Genomic DNA, 9,477 nt, shown 5'->3' with positions numbered 1-9,477 from the left:
CAACAACAACACCAACAACAACAACAACAACAACAACAACTACAACAACAACAACAACAACAACAACAACAACAACAACAATAACAACAACAAGAGGAGGAGAGTGTTGGTGTTAGGTGATGTAGAGAGGGGTTTAGCGACCCCTGGTAGGTGTTAGGTACGTCAGACCGATATTAGGGGACTCACAGGTGTTATATGTGAGTCTAGCATGTGTTAGGTAAACTGTGTCGGTCTAGCAGGTGTTAGGAACCTCAGACCTGTGTTAGGTGACTCACAGATGTTAGGAGATTCTAAAACATGTTAGGTGGCAGATGTGCACCTGTATTTACAGGTGCATGTATATACATGTGTAAACGCATGCGTGCGTGTGTGTGTGTGTACTCACCTAATTGTGGTTGCAGGGGTCGAGACACTGCTCCTGGCCCCGCCTCTTCACTGATCGCTGCTAGGTCCTCTCTCTCTCTCTCTGCTTCCAGAGCTTTGTCATACCTCGTCTTAAAGCTATGTATGGTTCCTGCCTCACCTACATCACTTGCTAGGCTATTCCACTTCCTGACGACTCTATGACTGAAGAAACACTTCCTAACATCCCTATGACTCGTCTGAGTCTTCAGCTTCCAGTTGTGACCCCTTGTTTCTGTGTCCCCTCTCTGGAACAACCTGTCTCTGTCTACCCTATTTATTCCACGCAGTATCTTGTATGTCGTTATCATGTCTCTCCTGACCCGCCTGTCCTCCAATGTCGTCAGTCTGATTTCCCTTAACCTTTCTTCGTAGGACATACTCCTGAGCTCCGGAACTAGCCTTGTTGCAAACCTTTGCACTTTCTCTAATTTCTTGGCGTGTTTGCCCAGGTGTGGGTTCCAAACTGAAGCTGCATACTCCAGTATGGGCCTGATGTACACAGTGTACAGTGTCTTGAACGATTCCTTACTAAGGTATCGGAACGCTATTCTCAGGTTTGCCAGGCGCCCGTATGCTGCAGCAGTTATCTGGTTGATGTGTGCCTCCGGAGACATGCTCGATTTTATGGTCACCCCAAGATCTTTCCTTGAGCGAGGTTTGCAGTCCTTGGCCACCAAGTCTATACTCTGTCTGCGGTCTTCTTTCTCCTTCTCCGATCTTTATGACTGCATTTGACAGGGTTGAATTCAAGAAGCCAGTTGCTGGACCAGGTGTCCAGCCTGTCCAGGTCTCTTTGAAGTCCTGCCTGGTCCTCATCTGATTTAATTCTCCTCATTAACTTCACATCATCTGCGAACAAGGACACCTCTGAGTCTATCCCTTCCATCATGTAATTCACATATACCAGAAATAGCACCGGTCCTAGGACCGACCCCTGTGGGACCCCGCTCTTCACAGGTACCCACTGCGATACCTCATCCCGTACCATGACTCGTTGTTGCCTCCCTGTCAGGTATTCTCTGATCCATTGCAGTGCCCTTCCTGTTATACGCGCCTGATCCTCTAGTTTCTGCATTAGTCTCTTGTAAGGAACTGTGTCGAAGACCTTCTTGCAGTCCAAGAAAATGCGTATGTGTGTGTGTTTGTTTGTGTGCCTCCTTGTTTGTGTCAGGGTAACTAGAAAACTTGCCTGATTGCTCGTGGTAACTTCATGTTAACAATGTGCTTGCGTGCGTGAGTTTGTTCTCGTCTAAGACTGTTCAGGAGGGTTGATCCATAGCTCCTGGGTTATCTCTCAGCATTTACTCTGATCTTGCGTGTGAGTGTGCGTGTATGCACTAATAACATAGATGTGGTTGTAAGGGTCGATTCACAGCTCCTGTGTGTGTGTGAGTGTGTATGTGTGTGTGTGTTAGTTACCATTTTGTCCTAGGCACATGTCGATTAGACACTAGGCCTGTTGTACATGGGTGTGTGTGCATGCGTGCGTGCGTGTGTGTGTGTGTGTGTGTATGTGTGTGTGTGTGTGTGTGTGTGTGTGTGTGTGTGTGTGTGTGCACGTTTACCTCTTGTAATATTCTTGCTTATACCTGTCGCTTTCATCTGTAATTTTAGGGCCAAATTTAGTGTCAAATTTAGGGTAATTTAGCTTTTCCTGCCACACACAGGTCGTGACCTGACCAAACAGTAATTTAAAATACACACATATATATCAACCCCCTACACACACACACACACGCACGCCCCGCATACACACACACACACGCAAGCCCCGCACACACGCACGCATGCCCCCCACTTACACACCCACACATACACACACACACACACACACACACACACACACACACACACACACACACACACACACACACACACACACACACACACAAAACCTTGTCAATCATCCTCTATAATTGCCACACAGTATAATTAAGACTGACACACCGTGTGAAGTCTCTCTAATCAATACTCCTTTAACAGCAGAGTTGAGGAAGATGTCTCGACCCGGTATTACGTTTTTCAATTTTAAATAAGGGAAAGTATATTATACGTTGAGAAGTGAGGTTCAGTGTTCAAGGAAACTAAACACAGACACGTGCTGTTTCTGCTGTTTACAAAATAACAGAGTATTATGCGATGTTGTCAACCAACTTATTCTCACGTTGACAATGTCATCAGAGTGGAGGGTTGCGAGAGTCTTTTGCTTTATTATCCTGACCTCACATGTAGATAAAGATGTAGCAGTAATGGATGATAGTGAGAGAGGTTTCTGATATACTATCCTGTCCTCATTTATCGGTAAAGGAGGTGTAGCAATAGTGGAAAATATTGAGAGAGCCTTCTGCTTTTTTATTTTAACCAGACATGTCCAAATTTTAGGTGGTTCTTAAGTTTTACTGAGCTGATAACACTAATATAGAGGGGGAGATATTCCAAAATTTGTGTTTATCGCTATGTGGAGAGAGTTACGTATGTTATAATCTAACCGACGTTCGTCACACAACTATTTGTAATGTCCTCTCAACCAGTTAACTTACATTTCAGGGTGTAGCAGTTCTAGAGCCCCACTGCTGCTCTTATTGTCGAGATCAATCCCTCAGTCACGAGGAAGCGGGCTACTCCAGCCAGGGTGACGTCAGACTTGTCCACCTGGTTGGGTGGCAGACTTCCACAGCCACTGGTCGCGTCCACTCATTCCTTGAGTGGCTCTTGGTTGCAATATTACATACTTTGATATATACTAACATTGTATATAAGTGGTGAGGGAATAAATGGGTAAAGAACTCTACCCCCGCTGTGTCTACTTCGTCCTTGTACTGCTCTGCTGACTACCTCGTTTTGTTGTCTTGTTCGACAAGGTGCTCAGGTCTTTAAACTACAACCTGTGTTCGTAATACCCTTGTAGTTCCTTTCCATCCACTTAGGATTCTTTCTCTACCATATCCCACTTCTTATTTACATTTTTAGTCTGTCTCATTCCTTGTTTCACATTCATTCTTTGCCTGCCTTCCCTTCTTTGCCCACCCTTACCTCCCTTATTTACCTCTCTCACTTCATCCTCCCTCGCATCCCTCACTTCACCCTCCCTCGCCTCCCTCACGTCCCTCCCTCACAGCGTCAACAGTGGTATTCACACAGTGTTGACACGAAGGTATAATTGCCTCAACAAGCCATATAAAGACACTTGAAGCCACATGTGTAAGCCAACCCAGACTGGTGGCACTTGTGCCACACCTGGTGGCACCCTTCGTGGCATTTATGGCATCCCTGGTGGCACTTCTACTAAAGGAATATTCTCTAGATTTCTACTTACATATATATATATATATATATATATATATATATATATATATATATATATATATATATATATATATATATATATATATATATTGTATGAACAGTGCGCCGTCTATGTGGCAGAGATCGCTGCGCCCTCATCGTGAAAATCGCTAAAATCGCTAAAATCGCGGACATTAGAGTCGAAGACGAGCAAGCATTTGAGGGAGACGCAAACTTTGATGACCCTGATCAGGGCGACTGGTGGAAGTTTTAATGCACGAAAGAGAGAAGTTGCGTCCATACCTATCTCTCTCTCTCTCTCTCTCTCTCTCTCTCTCTCAAAACAATGTTTGTCACTACGCAGGCTAAACATCAAAAACATTGCTACCGAGAGTTTAAGCAGAGGTTTAATATTTCGCTTCTATAAAAACACATTTACTTAAAGTTTTAGGTTAGTTAAGAGTTTTATGAAATAGTTTAGCGTATGAGATGGATGACGGAAGTTTAGAAAGTTCCTTTTTTTTTTGTCGCAAAATTGTGGTACCGCAATTAATAATAGACGCGGGTAATTGTTAAGGTCAGTGTGCGTCAAGTAACTGTTACGCGCAGTGTACGCGTAACAAGATATATCAGGGTGTTTTAGCTGCGTAGTAAAACCTTACTCAAAAAAAAAAATCCTACGTCAACTTTTGACGTAATGAAGGAGGTTCATTAAGAGATTGTCGGAGTTTTGTTCGTCAGGAAAGTCTGTGTTTTTATTGACGCGGTAACTGTTGACCATCACTTCAGTGGTTCAGCTCCTACTGACCTTCCCCAGATAATCTTACACTCCATTAGACAGCAAAATGTCATCGTATGCAGAGATGTACACGTCTACAAGACACATACACCTGTAGAATACGTTAATACACTTTGAGAAACCCTTTCCATCCTTCCCCTTGCCCCTATCATCCCTCCACCTCACCTGTAACCCCTCCCCTACATCACCCCCTTCCCCTAGTATAAACTACTGCCAGTCTGACGGCTGGTGATTCTCCGACACACACGGATCCTCCACACACACACGGATCCTCCACACACACACGGATCCTACACACACACGGATCCTCCACACACACGGATCCTCCACACAATACCACTTGTACTGCTTCTCTGGTATGAATGTGGTATGTCTACGTATATCTTAACCTGGTACGTATAACTTAGTATTTCTAACACACTATGTCTAACATTTGCACAACTTGCAAACACTTGTCTAACATATATATGTAATTCTAGCATTGTATGCTGTATAATCCTACGGGTTTAGCGCTCTCTCGTGATTATAATAATATATAATCTAGCATTATATGTCTCGGTGTTTATACAAGTTCTGGTCATTATCGTAGGTGTGTGGAAAGCTTTACTGTATAACCCTTTCGGTTTAGCGCTTCTTTTGATTATAATAATAATAATTTTGATTATAATAATTGGAAAGCTTAAATAGAAATTATTTTTTTTTTTTTTTTTTTTTTTTTTTTTTTTTTTTTTTTTTTTTTTTTTTTTTTTTAAAGTGGTTTAGCGCTTCCCCCTTGATTATAATAATAATAATATTTTTAAAGTGAAAAATTTATGTCTGGTTTTACACGGTCTAAAATTATCTCAGTGTTAATTATCACTCGGATTATTTGACCTGAAGAAATGTGGATTATACGAGAGTTTGTCTTGTATCCTTCGTCAAATAATATTAGTTCCTTTGTTAATTTAGTCTGCTGACAGCTGTGTGTGTGTGTGTGTGTGTGTGTGTGTGTGTGTGTGTGTGTGTGTGTGTGTGTACTCACCTAGTTGAGGTTGCGGGGGTCGAGTCCGAGCTCCTGGCCCCGCCTCTTCACTGATCGCTACTATGTCACTCTCCCTGAGCCGTGAGCTTTATCATACCTCTGTTTAAAGCTATGTATGGATCCTGCCTCCACTACATCGCTTCCCACCCCTCAAGGAAGGTTCCTTGATGTTGGTGAGGGGCTCTTGATTTAGGGAATTGGATCTGTGCTCCAGTTCCCCAAATTAAGCCTGAATGCCTTCCACATACCCCCCAGGCGCTGTATAATCCTCCGGGTTTAGCCCTTCCCCCTTGATTGTAATAATAATAATACATCGCTTCCCAAACTATTCCACTTACTGACTACTCTGTGGCTGAAGAAATACTTCCTAACATCGCTGTGATTCATCTGTGTCTTCAGCTTCCAACTGTGTCCCCTTGTTACTGTGTCCAATCTCTGGAACATCCTGTCTTTGTCCACCTTGTCAATTCCTCTCAGTATTTTGTATGTCGTTATCATGTCCCCCCTATTTCTCCTGTCCTCCAGTGTCGTCAGGTTGATTTCCCTTAACCTCTCCTCGTAGGACATACCTCTTAGCTCTGGGACTAGTCTTGTTGCAAACCTTTGCACTTTCTCTAGTTTCTTCACGTGCTTGGCTAGGTGTGGGTTCCAAACTGGTGCCGCATACTCCAATATGGGCCTAACGTACACGGTGTACAGGGTCCTGAATGATTCCTTATTAAGATGTCGGAATGCTGTTCTGAGGTTTGCCAGGCGCCCATATGCTGCAGCAGTTATTTGGTTGATGTGCGCTTCAGGAGATGTGCCTGGTGTTATACTCACCCCAAGATCTTTTTCCTTGAGTGAGGTTTGTAGTCTCTGGCCCCCTAGACTGTACTCCGTCTGCGGTCTTCTTTGCCCCTCCCCAATCTTCATGACTTTGCACTTGGTGGGATTGAACTCCAGGAGCCAATTGCTGGACCAGGTCTGCAGCCTGTCCAGATCCCTTTGTAGTTCTGCCTGGTCTTCGATCGAGTGAATTCTTCTCATCAACTTCACGTCATCTGCAAACAGGGACACCTCAGAGTCTATTCCTTCCGTCATGTCGTTCACAAATACCAGAAACAGCACTGGTCCTAGGACTGACCCCTGCGGGACCCCGCTGGTCACAGGTGCCCACTCTGACACCTCGCCACGTACCATGACTCGCTGCTGTCTTCCTGACAAGTATTCCCTGATCCATTGTAGTGCCTTCCCTGTTATCCCTGCTTGGTCCTCCAGTTTTTGCACCAATCTCTTGTGTGGAACTGTGTCAAGCGCCTTCTTACAGTCCAAGAAAATACAATCAACCCACCCCTCTCTCTCTCTTGTCTTACTGCTGTCACCATGTCATAGAACTCCAGTAGGTTTGTGACACAGGATTTCCCGTCCCTGAAACCATGTTGGCTGCTGTTGATGAGATCGTTCCTTTCTAGGTGTTCCACCACTCTTCTCCTGATAATCTTCTCCATGATTTTGCATACTATACATGTCAGTGACACTGGTCTGTAGTTTAATGCTTCATGTCTGTCTCCTTTTTTAAAGATTGGGATTACATTTGCTGTCTTCCATGCCTCAGGCAATCTCCCTGTTTCGATAGATGTATTGAATATTGTTGTTAGGGGTACACATAGCACCTCTGCTCCCTCTCTCAATACCCATGGGGAGATGTTATCTGGCCCCATTGCCTTTGAGGTATCTAGCTCACTCAGAAGCCTCTTCACTTCTTCCTCGGTGGTGTGCACTGTGTCCAGCACTTGGTGGTGTGCCCCACCTCTCCGTCTTTCTGGAGTCCCTTCTGTCTCCTCTGTGAACACTTCTTTGAATCTCTTGTTGAGTTCTTCACATACTTCACGGTCATTTCTTGTTGACTCTCCTCCTTCCTTCCTTAGCCTGATTACCTGGTCCTTGACTGTTGTTTTCCTCCTGATGTGGCTGTACAACAGTTTTGGGTCAGATTTGGCTTTCGCTGCTATGTCATTTTCATATTGTCTTTGGGCCTCCCTTCTTATCTGTGCATATTCGTTTCTGGCTCTACGACTGGTCTCCTTATTCTCCTGGGTCCTTTGCCTTCTATGTTTCTTCCATTCCCTAGCACACTTGGTTTTTGCCTCCCTGCACCTTTGGGTAAACCATGGGCTCATCCTGGCTTTTTCATTATTCCTGTTACCCTTGGGTACAAACCTCTCCTCAGCCTCCTTGCATTTTGTTGCTACATATTCCATCATCTCATTAACTGGCTTCCCTGCCAGTTCTCTGTCCCACTGAACCCCGTTCAGGTAGTTCCTCATTCCTGTGTAGTCCCCTTTCTTGTAGTTTGGCTTCATTCGTCCTGGCCTTCCTGCTTCTCCCTCCACTTGTAGCTCTACTGTGTATTCGAAGCTTAAAACCACATGGTCACTGGCCCCAAGGGGTCTTTCGTATGTGATGTCCTCGATATCTGCACTACTCAAGGTGAATACTAAGTCCAGCCTTGCTGGTTCATCCTCTCCTCTCTCTCTTGTAGTGTTCCTTACGTGTTGGCACATGAAGTTTTCCAGTACCACCTCCATCATCTTAGCCCTCCATGTATCTTGGCCCCCATGTGGGTCCAAGTTCTCCCAATCGATCTCCTTGTGGTTAAAGTCACCCATGATCAGGAGCTTTGCCCTGCATGCATGAGCTCTTCTGGCCACTCTAGCCAGTGTATCAACCATCGCTCTGTTGCTCTCGTCGTACTCTTGCCTTGGCCTCCTGCTGTTCTGTGGTGGGTTATACATCACTGCTATTACCACCTTGGGACCTCCAGAGTGAAGTGTTCCCGCTATGTAATCACTTTCTTCTCCGCTGTCTCCTCTCTCCAGCTCATCAAAATTCCAGCGATTTTTGATCAGCAGCGCCACTCCTCCACCCCCCGTTCCCTCTGTCTTTCCTCAGGATTTGGTATCCCGTTGGAAAGATGGCATCTGTTATCATACCTGTAAGCTTGGTTTCTGTGAGAGCTATGATGTCCGGTGATGCTTCTTTGACTCTTTCATGCCACTCCTCCCACTTATTTGTTATTCCATCAGCGTTTGTGTACCATACCTTCAGTTTCCTTTCCAACACTGTGGTTTGGGGGGCCTGTGAGGGTGGGAGACCTGGTGGCATACTGTGGGATTCTATAGCTCGGTGTTGGGTGGAGGCTGTGGGTATGGATTGTAGTGTGTGTTGGGATGGTGTGATAGGTTGTATGGTTCTGAGAATAGTTGTGTGTGTGCTTGCCCTTGCTGTTCTGTTCTGCTCTGACTGACCTCTGCTGGTTCCATCCTTGTCTCTTTTCCTAGCTCCTTTCGCTTTTTCGTCCTCTCCCTCAGCTGCTGTCGTTCTGATTTTGTTCTATCTCTGTCTAGGAACACCCTCTTGCACTCTTCCGAGTATTTCAATCGTGGTTTCTCTTGGAGGATCCTGTTCTGCACTGTTTCCATCCGGAGAATCAGCTTGATTGGTCGGTTTCTCCCCTTCGAGTACCCCCCTATTCTCTGAAAATTTACAATCTCGTCCATCTCTTCACCTATTTCCGTGATGATTTTCTCAATCTCCTTTCTTTCTTCCTGCTGCCTTTCAGTGTGTGTCCTTTCCTCTCTCTCCTGAAGCCCATGGATAAACACTGATTTTGCCCTTTCTTCCTCCCATTGCCTCACCCTCTGTGACTCTGGATCCTGCCTGTATGTGGTCAGTTTCTCCCTTGATTTTTCCAGTGGCTCTTGATAGCTTGGTTGTGCCTCAGCAATCGACCTATCACCCTCTCCATCTGCAACCAGCTGTTCTTCCCTTTCACTCCTTGGTCCTCCTTGGCAGGCTGATATGACCTTAGCATAATTCATAATTCCTTCCTTCCTGTTCGGCCTCGCAGCTTCATATGCTGTGTCTTCTCTGGTCACTGCCCCTGTAACTCGCTTCAGCCTATTTATCTCAACTTCTAGGACCC

General features: G+C 45.2%; 1 protein-coding gene across 7 annotated transcripts in view; it reads left to right on the top strand.

Moving 5' to 3' along the window:
- The window catches only part of LOC128694761 (uncharacterized), a gene marked incomplete at its 3' end in the record, with an annotated part of 640,093 nt that overhangs the window by 504,376 nt on the left and 126,240 nt on the right, over positions 1-9,477 (top strand). Inside the window, 1 exon segment of one of the 7 annotated variants that reach the window (XM_070095665.1) lies at positions 4,719-4,881. 7 annotated transcript variants of the gene reach the window in all.

Source organism: Cherax quadricarinatus, chromosome 51 (assembly GCF_038502225.1).
Source record: "Cherax quadricarinatus isolate ZL_2023a chromosome 51, ASM3850222v1, whole genome shotgun sequence".
NCBI classification, from domain to species: Eukaryota; Metazoa; Arthropoda; class Malacostraca; order Decapoda; family Parastacidae; genus Cherax; species Cherax quadricarinatus.
The sequence above is the reverse complement of the archived record's forward strand: the minus strand, read 5'-3'. Positions and strand labels throughout refer to the sequence as shown.